Source organism: Scomber japonicus, chromosome 13, assembly GCF_027409825.1.
Source record: "Scomber japonicus isolate fScoJap1 chromosome 13, fScoJap1.pri, whole genome shotgun sequence".
NCBI lineage: Eukaryota > Metazoa > Chordata > Actinopteri > Scombriformes > Scombridae > Scomber > Scomber japonicus.
This window is the reverse complement of record NC_070590.1, coordinates 14,776,462-14,788,613: the sequence shown is the minus strand read 5'-3', so window position 1 is coordinate 14,788,613 and position 12,152 is coordinate 14,776,462.

The window sequence follows — 12,152 nt, the reverse complement described above, 5'->3', positions numbered from 1 at the left end:
CTTGGTGTAGGTCAAGGCGGAATAGGTGCTGGTGGGGTACTTGGAGGTGGAGCAGGACGAGGTGATAAGTTGTTTATTTATGATGGTATTCATTATTGCAAACTGAGAGCAACTTTTTATTTTCAGTGCTGACTCTTTTTTTCTGTTTTCTTTTTCTCTGGCTAGCTTCTGTTTTTTCAATGATACACTTTCCAAACCCTCTTGATAGAATTTCTTATACGTGTAGTAGTAGCTCAAACTATTTATCTTGTGTGATTTTATAGCTGGTTATGGACCAGGAGGCTTTGGAACTGGCATTGGAGGTCCAGGTCAGTTTTCAGCAGAGTGTATATGTAGTAATGTGTGTCGTTCTGTCTGTATTTAGATGTATAATTTGGAGACAATCCAAAACATAGTCAAGGACTAAATCACATTTAGCTATTCCTTCAGTGACCTCTTTTGGTGGTTAATAGGAATTACAGCCACAGGTCTTGAATGATTCTGATAATGATACTGCTCTGTCATTTGTTTTTAGTGTTTTTTACAGTAGCTTCAGAGTTTTTAGGAGATATGCAAATATGAGTAGATACATGGGAGGAGCTACCATCTTACATCTCATCACTATATTGCAGCATGATTAAATGTTAAAACTGCCATGTTACAAGTTAATCCTGTATTTTCTTGTTTGAAAAACAGAGTCAATGCTGGAAGGAGAATTTACATAGCCAGAAATCTCACTCATTAGCACTAGTAACAAATTCTGTGAACATTTATTTTTAAACTAGTGTTTTTATCATCTGAATAGTGTCTTATTGCTTGTGATCCACAGGCTATGGTACAGCTGGATCTAAAGCTGCAAAGTACGGTAAGGATTGGTGTAGTTTGTAAAGTAGAACAATATATGTCAACGATATAGTGGTTTCAACTGAGGGACAGAGCTGATTTTGAAATAAGTTAACTATTTCTTTCATAAACTGTAGGGCTACCTGGTGGAGTTGCACCTGGAACAGCAGGAAGGACTGGCACAATAGGAACTGGTGCAGGGACCGGCACTACAGGAACTGGCACAGGGACCGGCACTACAGGAACTGGCACAGGGACCGGCACTCCAGGAGCTGGTACAGGGACCGGCACTGGTGTTTCGGTGAATGGCACCGGTACGGGCAGTGGGGCCGGGGCAACACCTAGACCCAGTGGTAAGCTTCTGTTTGGGCAAATGCTGAGAAAAGAATAATGAATAAATATTTTGCATATTTATAGTCAATAATATAAATGTTTACTGCTGGATCAGGAGGAGGACTTGGAGCTGCAGGAGGCACACCAGCTCCAGCATCTGAAGGTATGTTATCTGTTCAGTGTTAGCACAAAGCTATGACAAAAACACATCTCAGTCACATTACTATGACAACACATTTACTAATTGTGTTTTTCAGCTTCCAATGTGATTATTATCTTATCTGATTATTGACATGACACACAGTTTCCCCCTTTACATGCAGGAATATTTTCAAAATCTAAGACCTTTCAATATTTTTGCCTTTATTCCAGGTGAGAGTGGTGCTGGCAGTGTGATAGAGGGGTCGGGCAGTCCTGCAGGAGAAGGTGTGTTTAAACCTGCTGGATTCTTTTTGGATTTAGTTTGTACCTTAAAATAGAATATTACATCTCAGGTCTGAGGATCCAAAAATCTGATGATAGACTCTACAGCAAACACAAAAATGAAGGGACAAAAACACAAAAAATATTTTGCCTACAATATTTTTTAAAATAATAGTTGTTTCCTATTATAGTTTTTTTTTCTCCAATATTAGACTGTATATCCTGTTAAATAAAAGTGTACACATTAATACATCACCATTAAAACAGGTACTGGCATTGCTGGCAGACCAGTGGGCAGAGGAAGTGATGACGGTATCCTGGGTGGAACAGGAATCCCCATTATTGGAGCAAAACCAGGTATTTTGGTCACTTGCCACTTGGACTGTTTTGGAAGTCGTATTAGTGAAGATGTCAAAGAAATTTTACTGTCTTAAATCTCTTGATTGAGTCTTGTTTCAAGTTTACGTCACAGTTTCATGTTTTTAACATTATCTTTATAAAACAGGAGTCAGTGGAACCGCAGTTCCAGGTCAGTGTTTTTTTCACAGCCAGATGTTCTTCTGCATGATTGTCTGCGAGCACTGCATGTTCATCCATTTCTGTCAGAGTGTATCAGATGCTGTGTCACTGTTATGAAATAGGCCAAAAGGTTATGTAACTTCCTTTATTTGCTTACCTGTCTCAAAATCTACTCAACATATGCAAAAAAAATGGTGAACAGCAAAAGAAAAATGTTTATTAGGTTTTGGTGTTAACAGTGCCACCATGTGGCCTTTCTCTAAAGCTCTTATTTATTCTTAATTTATAGGTCCTTCCTTCAAGCATTCATGAATTGTTCAAATTAAACATTTCTGCAGCGACAAATTGTCTGCTGTTTTATATCACTCAATCTTTACTAAAATGTCTCACTGTGTTATTCTAATATCTTACAGGTTCCACAGGAGCGTCTCCTGGTAAGTAATACATTTCATCACTGAGATGTTACTTTAAAGAGCTTATTCTGTACAAAAGGAAGTTTTAATAGCATGGGCGTAATTTAAAAAAAAATCGGCCTACTTGAGGTACAATGGCATATCACAGTATCACAAGTGCTTTTTATTTTGATTCAAATCTCAATATTTCCCCACTTAAATGCTTTCACAGCTGTCACTGGTTTACCTGTACCTGAGAGTGAGTGTTCTTATTGCACTTCCCATCACAAAAGTGTCACCACTAAACACTGCATGGCTGCATACTAGACTCAATTTAAATGTGCTTTAAGTGTTTCTGACTGATAGCTGTTTTTCTGTCTTTACAGTTGGTGGCGGAGTTGTACAACCAAGCGGTATGTAAACTATTATAAATTGTTCAGTTAAGTACACATATTGTGTTCAAAATTGCTCTTACTAGTATTTCTTCTCTTGTTTCAAACAGCTGGGACAGGCATTGGTAAGTAGGCCTACATAGCTCTTCTTCACATACTTCTAAATTATATATTAGTAATGCCAACACTTTCTGTAGTGTTAAATGGATTCACATAGACAGTCACTCTGGTATCTCTCTTGGTTTTCTTTCTCTCTAAAAATTCAGGTGGTGCAGGACTTCCCTCTGGAGGTGAGACTTCCCACTAAACAGACAGTGCAGAGTGCTTCTTTGCCTCATGCTTCATTTCAATTATGATTTTAGATTGTTATTTGCCTTCTCAATTTAAAGTATTCCCCGACTTTTCTTCAATTTCACTGCATAATTTATGCAGGTGCTGGTGGTGATCTCTCAAGCGGGGCACTACCTGGAGCCAAACCTATCAAACCCCCAGGTGAAATAAAACTGTATAAACTGTATAACCTCTAACGGCCATTTATAATAATCTCATAATTCAGAACAGCATTAAATGTTGCCTTTTCCCCATTTAAATGTGATAGCCAAACAGTTCTGATATCTTCTGACTTTATTCTTGATTGCAGTCTAAGCTGAAATAAAAGTCTGGTGTTCTGCTGTCATCTCTCTAAAGGAGTCCCCAGAGGTGACACACCTGGTGAAGGAGATGGAGAAGGAGGCCCTGATGGAGAAAGAGGTGGAACAGGCGGGACAGGTGGAAGACTGCAAGGAGTAGGAGTAGAAGGGGGTCCTACCAGTGCAGGTGGAGCAGGAGGAGTTTTAGGTGGTGTAACAGGAACGGGGAGAGGAGACAGCCCTGCGACAGGAACTGGAATTGGACCAGGGGGCACAGGTGGTGGAGTGGGAGGAACACCAAAACCTCCCAAAGGTGCCATTTTTGCCATCTGAATATACACTCGATTATGACTGTATTACAACTACCATTATATCCAATATCACTGACAAAAACTGGTCATAAGGGATCAAAAATCTATTCTTGCTAAGATTATTATATCTGTTTAATTGTTTTAATTAGCATACGGACCTGACGGGACTATAGCAGGAGGCGTAAGTGGTGGACCTGGTGGAGTCGGTGGAGTGGCTGGAGGAGCAGGAGGAGGTCCTGGAGGAGTTGGAGGGGGTCTAGGGGGAGTTGGAGGAGGCCCAGGAGGTGTTGGAGGAGGTCCAGGAGGTGTTGGAGGGGGTCCTGGAGGAGTTGGACGAGGTCCAGGAGGAGTTGGGGGGGGTTCTGGAGGAACAGGCTTGGTACCTGGTATTGGTGGGCCTGGTGGAGTTGGAACAGGAGCCACAAAACCTAGAAAAAGTGAGCTGTTGTGATGTTTTGGTCTCTGAAATGTTTGTGTATTCAACCAACATACATACCTACACTATAATACAATGACACAAATATTTATTTTCCACACATTACCCATCATAGGTTATGGTGCTGGAGGAGCTGGAGTTTTACCAGGAGGAGGTATGCCAATGTGCACTGTCTTTGCTACGTACATTATAACAAATATGTACCTGAAACATACCTAAAATACAATACATCTTCCCCCTACTTTTCCCTCTTAGGTGTACGCTACCCAACTGGAGCTGGAGTAGGACAAGGAGGAAAACCAGGCAAAGGTTCTAAAATAAACCCTCTTACTATTTGCTCCTCTTTTTATTAAGGACTTATTTTGTCTCCAGCAATTAAAAACACTTTATTATAATATGTATAATATTTTTGTATTTCTACAAGCATATGGAACTCTTGGAGCAAGAGGCCAAGGAGGGGTTGGGCCTGGTGGTTATGGAACTGGTCCAGGAGGTTATGGTGTAGGACCCGGAGGTTACGGGACTGGCCCAGGTGGCTACGGTGCTGGGCCCGGAGGATATGGAGCTGGACCTGGAGGCTATGGAGGCAAGACAGGAAGAGGAGGTGGAGGCATTGGTGGTGGTCCTGGGGGTGCTGGGTCCCTTGGAGTTGGAGGGGTTGGAACCGGTCCTGGAGGTTTAGGTGTAGGTGTGGGAGGAGGAGTCAGAGCCGGTCCTGGTGGAGTCGGTGGTGGACTAGGAGGATATGGTGGTGGCGTGGGGCCTGGTGGTAAGTTGACCTCTATGAAAATCCTCTGACTCAATTTTAGTAATTAAGTTTAATTTTGATGAAAAAAGGACACATTGCATTTCATAATAATAATAATAATAATAATAGAAAAGTGTAAAAGTAATAGAAATCTTGGTTAATTGCTTCTTCTTTGTTCTGTTATCCAGGTTCAAGATATGGCACAGGACTGGGTACCAGCATTGGCAAACCACCAAAAAGTATGATAAGAAGTGAAAGTAAAAGTAAGGATTCAAGTATTTATGCAGAGAGCTGAAACTGAACCATGATCTATTTTTAGGTTATGGGGCAGCAGGTGGTGGTACTGGTGTTGGACCTGGTGGCTATGGGACTGGACCAGGTGGAGTTGGTACTGGTCCAGGAGGTTTTGGACCAAGTGGCTTTGGGCCTGGTGGTCCTGGGGCTGGTAGTTATGGACCTGCTGGAACTGGACCAGGTGGATACAGGCCCAGCACTGCCGGGACAGGACTGGGTGGTGTTGGAACTGGACCCGGTGGTTTTGGACCAGGTGGTGTTGGCACAGGACCAGGTGGTGTTGGCACAGGACCCGGTGGTTTTGGACCAGGTGGTGTTGGCACAGGACCAGGCGGCTATGGGCCTGGTGGAGCAGGGACTGTTCCTGGTGTCTATACTCCAGGAGGTCAAGGATTAGGAACAAGAAAGCCACCCAAATCTGGTACAATGATGTTGTGTTTTTACACTTTTTACAATTAATGATGTGTTATGGTTTAAAATATTCAGGCTGTTAACTCCCTCTGACAGGCTACGGCTCATCCTCACTGGGTGGAACTGGTTATGGACAAGGTGAGAAACTTCTTTGTTCTTTACTTTACCATCTTTAAAATGTAGAGATTGTTTAGTTTTTTTTCCTCTATGTCATTGTACATAATAACATAACATATCAAGTACTTCATGTTGGTGCTTTGTAGAAGTTCTGATGTTTGAAATACACGGAAGAACAAGAAGTGAAGCACAACATCCTAAAAGCTTTTAAAATACCCAGGTAGAGGACAACCAGGCAAAGCTAAAAGCGTGGCTGTTTTCCAGGTGCAGGTGTTGGGCCTGGTGGAACAGGTACTGGACCTGGCAGATATGGGCCTGGTGGTGCTGGTACAGGAACCGGAGGCTTTGGACCAGGTGGGGCTGGGACGGGTACAGGAGGCTTCGGACCAGGTGGTACTGGAACAGGAACAGGAGGCTTCGGACCAGGTGGTGTCGGCACTGGAACAGGAGGCTTTGGACCAGGTGGTGCTGGAACAGGTACAGGAGGCTTCGGACCAGGTGGTACTGGAACAGGAACAGGAGGCTTCGGACCAGGTGGCCCCAGGACAGGTACAGGAGGCTTTGGACCAGGTGGTGCCGGCACAGGAATAGGCGGGTTCGGACCAGGTGGTGCTGGGACAGGAACAGGCAGTTTTGGACCAGGGGGCCAAGGATTAGGAAAAAGAAAACCTAAATCTGGTAAGTAATGATAATGTGTTATACAAAATCAGGTGACATGATGGAGACACCAGTTTGATTTCATTACATTTTGTGATATATGAACATTTGTGATCTTACCTGTGTATCTTCTTCCCAGGTTATGGAGGCACTGGATACGGATCAGGTGAGGTTACAGTTGGGACTGTTGATGGACAGTGTTTCTACATTTATGTGATGTATAGCTGTGGTTAAATATTTAAATTTGTTTTCCAGCAGGGAGATTAGGAGGAGGTGCAGGAGCTGGTCCTGGTAGTTTTGGTCCAGGAGGTGCTGGACCTGGTGGTTTTGGTCCAGGAGGTGCTGGACCTGGTGGTTATGGCCCAGGAGGTGCTGGACCTGGTGGTTATGGCCCAGGAGGTGCTGGACCTGGTGGTTATGGCCCAGGAGGTGCTGGACCTGGTTATGGCCCAGGTGGTGCTGGAACTGGTGGTTATGGCCCAGGAGGTGCTGGACCCGGTGGTTATGGCCCAGGAGGTGCTGGAACTGGACCAGGGGGATTTAGACCAGGTGGGGCTGGTGGATATGGACCTGGTGGTCAAGCAAGGAAACCTCCTAAATCTGGTTATGGCTCTTCGCTGGGTGGAACTGGCTATGGCCCAGGTAAAAGTCTATGATGTAATATTTCAATTAAAGGTTCTGATAATTATTGATACAGGTTAATATTTTCACTGGATACTACCCGTACAGAAGAATTTTTAAGAAAGTGTGGCTGTCAATGTGCTACTGCTTGCATAGTAGATCACCAATTTAGTGTGTATAATTGTGGGGTGATATTGAGAGAAAAAAAAAATCTAGTACACCATCATCTATTTTTTGTGGCATTTTTGCCTTTATTAGACAGTGAAGAGATGGACAGGAAACAATGGGGAAATATGGGTATGGCATGCAACAAATGTCTATTAGTTTTAAAATGGGCAACACTAAATGTCCGAGTTGCTGACTAGATCCATGATAGATTACATCACTCACAGCAGCAGGCTACACTTCAAAGGAACAAGAAGTGAGTCACAAGGTTTGGAAAGTAAAGTTTTGGCCCATGACAGCAAGTCTTTGTGTAGTTGAGAGCTTTGTTGCTGCTGCAAGTCAAAAACTGCATGTATATGCAGATAAATCTCTCTTTATACACTGAATTTAATCTATTAAAAAAATTAACAGTGTGGAATAGTTACTAAGAATGGTATGTTTTGTAGATAATGTTATAATTTAGCCAGCAGAGGGCAACAAGTCATTAACTATCCCGGGAATTCTGTTGGCCTCTCGAAGGATTTGACATTTCCTATTTTGACTGTAGACCAGTCCAATGTTGTTTGTTTTTCTGTTTACTCTGCACTAATATTATTAACATACTATTACGTTACTAATGTGGCTGTTCTTGGATGTTTTATATGGGTGGATGCATAATACACACCCTGTGGAAACAAATTGTCCCTTTGAGAACAATAAAGTCTATTTCTTAATGTATAGTCTATCTGTATAGTATATCTAATATACCTAAACCCCACCTATTGTATATCCATCAGGTGGTGGAGCAGGAGGGCTTTCTGGTGCAGGAACAAGAGGAGTAATTGGAGGTGGCCAAGGTGAGTTATTTGTAATAGTAACTACAAAAAATATTAATACACATACATAAAAATATGAAGAAACATCAAATTAGTGTAATGAGATTTTAACTTGATCACAGCTGAACTAGCAACATATGTTTGACTGTATAATAGATGTGATGGTTATTTTCTGTGGTTTCTAAATTTCTTAAATCATTTCTAAACACATACCTGTTCAGGTAGTGCAGCAGGAGGAGCAGGAGGGGCAGGAGGTCCTGCAGGAACAGGCCAGGGAGTAGGAGGAGGACTTGGAGGCTTACCAGGTCAGTTTAACTTGATTGCTGAAAAGAGTATACAGAACACAGAAGTTATGCACTGTGAAGTTACACTAATTAATTAATTAATTAATAATTAATTGAGACCAGTCTCAGAGGTGCATTATATTGTAATGTGTTGGAATGTGTCCATTGTTCCAGCAGGGGGTGCTGGCCCTGGGTATGGTGGTGTAGCTGGAGGAGGATATCCAGGTAAACTGTCACACTAAATTAGCTCTGTTTCTGACATTCAGCATGCTCTTTGTAATAATGAGATATATTGAAAAAAAAGACAAACCTTTTGGACTCCCTAAAAGGGATGAACACATGCACAAAAGAGGGAAACTGTTCCTTTTTGTTAGGCCTTGGGTGGTGAATATTTGTTTTATTTTCATTCATTCATTGCTGCTGAGATAACACCAAGGGTACATAAGACCATTGTAAAGATTACCAATGTTTATTATGACTTTGTCTTTCCTGTTATTGTTCTGTAGGCTACGCTGGAGCTGGGCAAAAAAGTAAGAAAACTCACTGTGCCCTCTGGGATATACATGTCCAGCATTTACACAGATTTGCTATATATACACAGTACATGCTGACATATAATGATCTGGGTGAAGATCACAATTCTCTCTTTGTTTCTTTGAAAGTAAATACAACTTTTAAATAACCTTAAATACATCCTGTAATAATCGTGTCAATTAAATAAAAAACAAAATGTAAGAGTATGACTTTTTTAAAAATGTGTTTTTAAAAATCAAAGACATAAACTGTATGTATTTTAATCTCTGGTTCTGGGTATTATTGTAGACCTTGAACATATCTGTAGAATAACAATAATTTCTTGTCCTACAGCTAAGGCACAGAAGGCAGCCAAATATGCAGCCATGCAGGCCTTACTGGGAGCTGGAGGCTACAGAGGTAAAATCATACACATACACACAATGTTACTTTAAACTAAGTCATATCTACTGTGTGTGTATACTCTATAAAACATCATACTGAAATCTAGGGATATATTGTCTGGTAAAAAAAAAATCATTAATAATCATTTGACTGTTGAAAGAGTTGCAAGAAACGAAGTGTTGACTTAAATTAAGACACCCAGTTAGCACATTACACTTCCCATTTTGGACTGCATGATGATTATAAAACTTCACAGAATTCTGTTGAAAAAAAAAGGTTTCCACAGAACTGGTATACGCACATAGTTTTAAAAGCCACAATACAAGAACTATGTGGCAAATGAAAATCTGAGATAATGTTTCCAGGAAAGCAAAACTGCCTATAATTTGCTAGAAGTGTTAAGTAATGCTTAACAGTTTTTGACTCAGTTTGATGTCTTAAGTTTGCAAACTCAATGAACTTTACTCCAACTCAACAGTCCCTTCAGTTCATTTTCAACGGCAGTGAGGAACCATATGTTTTAGAGTTGAACTATTAAACAGGTTTTATGCATTTTTTACCCACACAAATGTATGGTATACGTCAAGTGAAGACTAATTTAATCTTTTGTTGTATTTAGGTGCTGGCTGTCAGGGTAAATACTGCGGCCGCAGGAGGAAGTGAAAGACGACTGACAGGAAGTGACCTCATTAAAACAACAGTGGTGCTATCGCATGATCCCAGATTGTACATGTCCTAAATGTCTTCCCTGCCATAGAAGCTAAAACTTCAACACATCCCTCATGTTTCACTTTCATTTGATTACATTTTGTGTAAGGGTCTCTATCAAAAATTCTGATGGTTCTCAATCTATTAGGTCATGATTCCTTAAAACAAAGTAGCACCTTTGATGCTAGCCGAGCAGTGAAGTTTGTCCTTATGATGTTTATTTGATTAATCTAGCTGTTATATGTGGACCAAAGAATGAAACCTGTTCACAATTTCACAAGCAAATGTAATAATGTCAGGGGACATATTTGTTACAATAGTAATTGTTTTTCTCATGAGGATCCTGACTATCAGACTGAGGACCACTGAAATGAAGGATTGAGATTATTTTTAAATCGTGAGGCCAAGCAGTACTAAAATACAGTTTTTGTTTGTTGTTTGTTGTTGTGGTAAAACATAATTTATGTTCCTGTGCGTGTATCACCACAAATCCTCTGGGTGAAGACTAATACCAAGGACTCCCTCAGGGCAGCTCCTTCAGACCTGTCTGCATGCTGACACATTGTTTTAAAAACAAAAAACAAAAAACAAAAAAAAGTTCTCAGAGGCTACGCATTTATCCGGGTAGACTGGATTTTTCATTGGTCTACAGAGTGTAATATTTGCACCAGGTTGTTTTATTAATTCACTGTTTTTAGCTTTAACTTCAAAAGAGCAAATGCTTGGATAATTTGTCCAGCAATGTGTACAGACAAAGAAACAGACAACTGATATTTTGGGGAACTGTGAAAAAAGGGACTCTAAAGGTTGTTTTTTTATGGTGTGGTGTATTTACTCATCATTATCTGATCCCTTAAAAGCAGTCTGTGTTCATTTTAACTGTACTCATATCTGTGGAGGCTGAAGCTTCTCAGCTGTCAACACTTAAGTTCCTTTCAATATTAAACGCACCAATTTATAATTTCATAACACTAATTAGTGTCAGTGTAAAATGTTGGTTAAAATACATATTTCTTATTATTAGAGTAATGTATTTCTTATGATAATATACTGGGGTTTAGATTTGGCTTTTAATTATCTGCTGAGGAACACATTCACACTACTGGTGATGATTATAGTGCATACAAACGACATCTGAGGAGCCTTGATTACTGTGTTTCTGTTTTTTGATGTACCTCCTTTAACACTGTTGGAAAATTGTTCACGTTTACTAGTCTTTTTAAATTATGCTGACAAAAGGCAGAAAAAGCAAAGTGTGTTATCTATTTAGTCTCATTTTATGAATGCAAGTGCGTTAATACAGTATGAAATATTTGAGTACATTTGTGTGCGTGTTTTACCAGTTCTTAAACTTCTGTACTACTATGATAAATATAAGTGCTTTGTTTTCTACATTGTCCTTGAATTTGTGTTGAATCACAATGTAGTATGTGATATTATTTGGATAAAAAAGTGTAACTGAATCTCATCTTGCATTTGAGCTTGCATCTGTGTCCTATCATGTAGCTCATCGTGTTTTTAACATCTGTGTTTTGTATGTGGCCTATGGAGAAAATGATGCACTTTTGTACACTTTCTGACAATACTTTCTAATAAAAGAAATGATCAGTGATACATCTTTCTGGCACAATTAATGTTATTTTTAAGCAGTTACACTATTGTACAAGCACAAAATGTAAAACTTGATGAGCTTAAATGGGGGACGCTACATATTTGGAGGCAAATGTGTGAAGTTTACATGTTGGTTTTCAACCACAAGCTCAGCTTCATGCTTCAAAAAGGAAACCGCAAACTACTGCCTGGGGAGACTAAATAAGTGCAGCAGTCAAATGTAATGCTCAAGATGACTCATATTCAAACTAAAAACATACCAATAAAGTACATCGCACATTTAATACTCAACAATATACTATAGACTCAATAACAAATAAACATAAAAACAAAAAGAAGTAAACTAAACCAAAGATATATAACAAGTAAAAAACATGATCTTCACTGCGATACACAACAGACAAATTATTTCGTTTTATAATTTGTCCATTTGGTGATACAGACGCACCTGTTTCTGTCTCTCAGTTTGTACGACCTGCACTGCACAATCTAAAAATGCATCTGCTGACACGGCATACCGGTACTATAAATTATAGCTTGACGCTG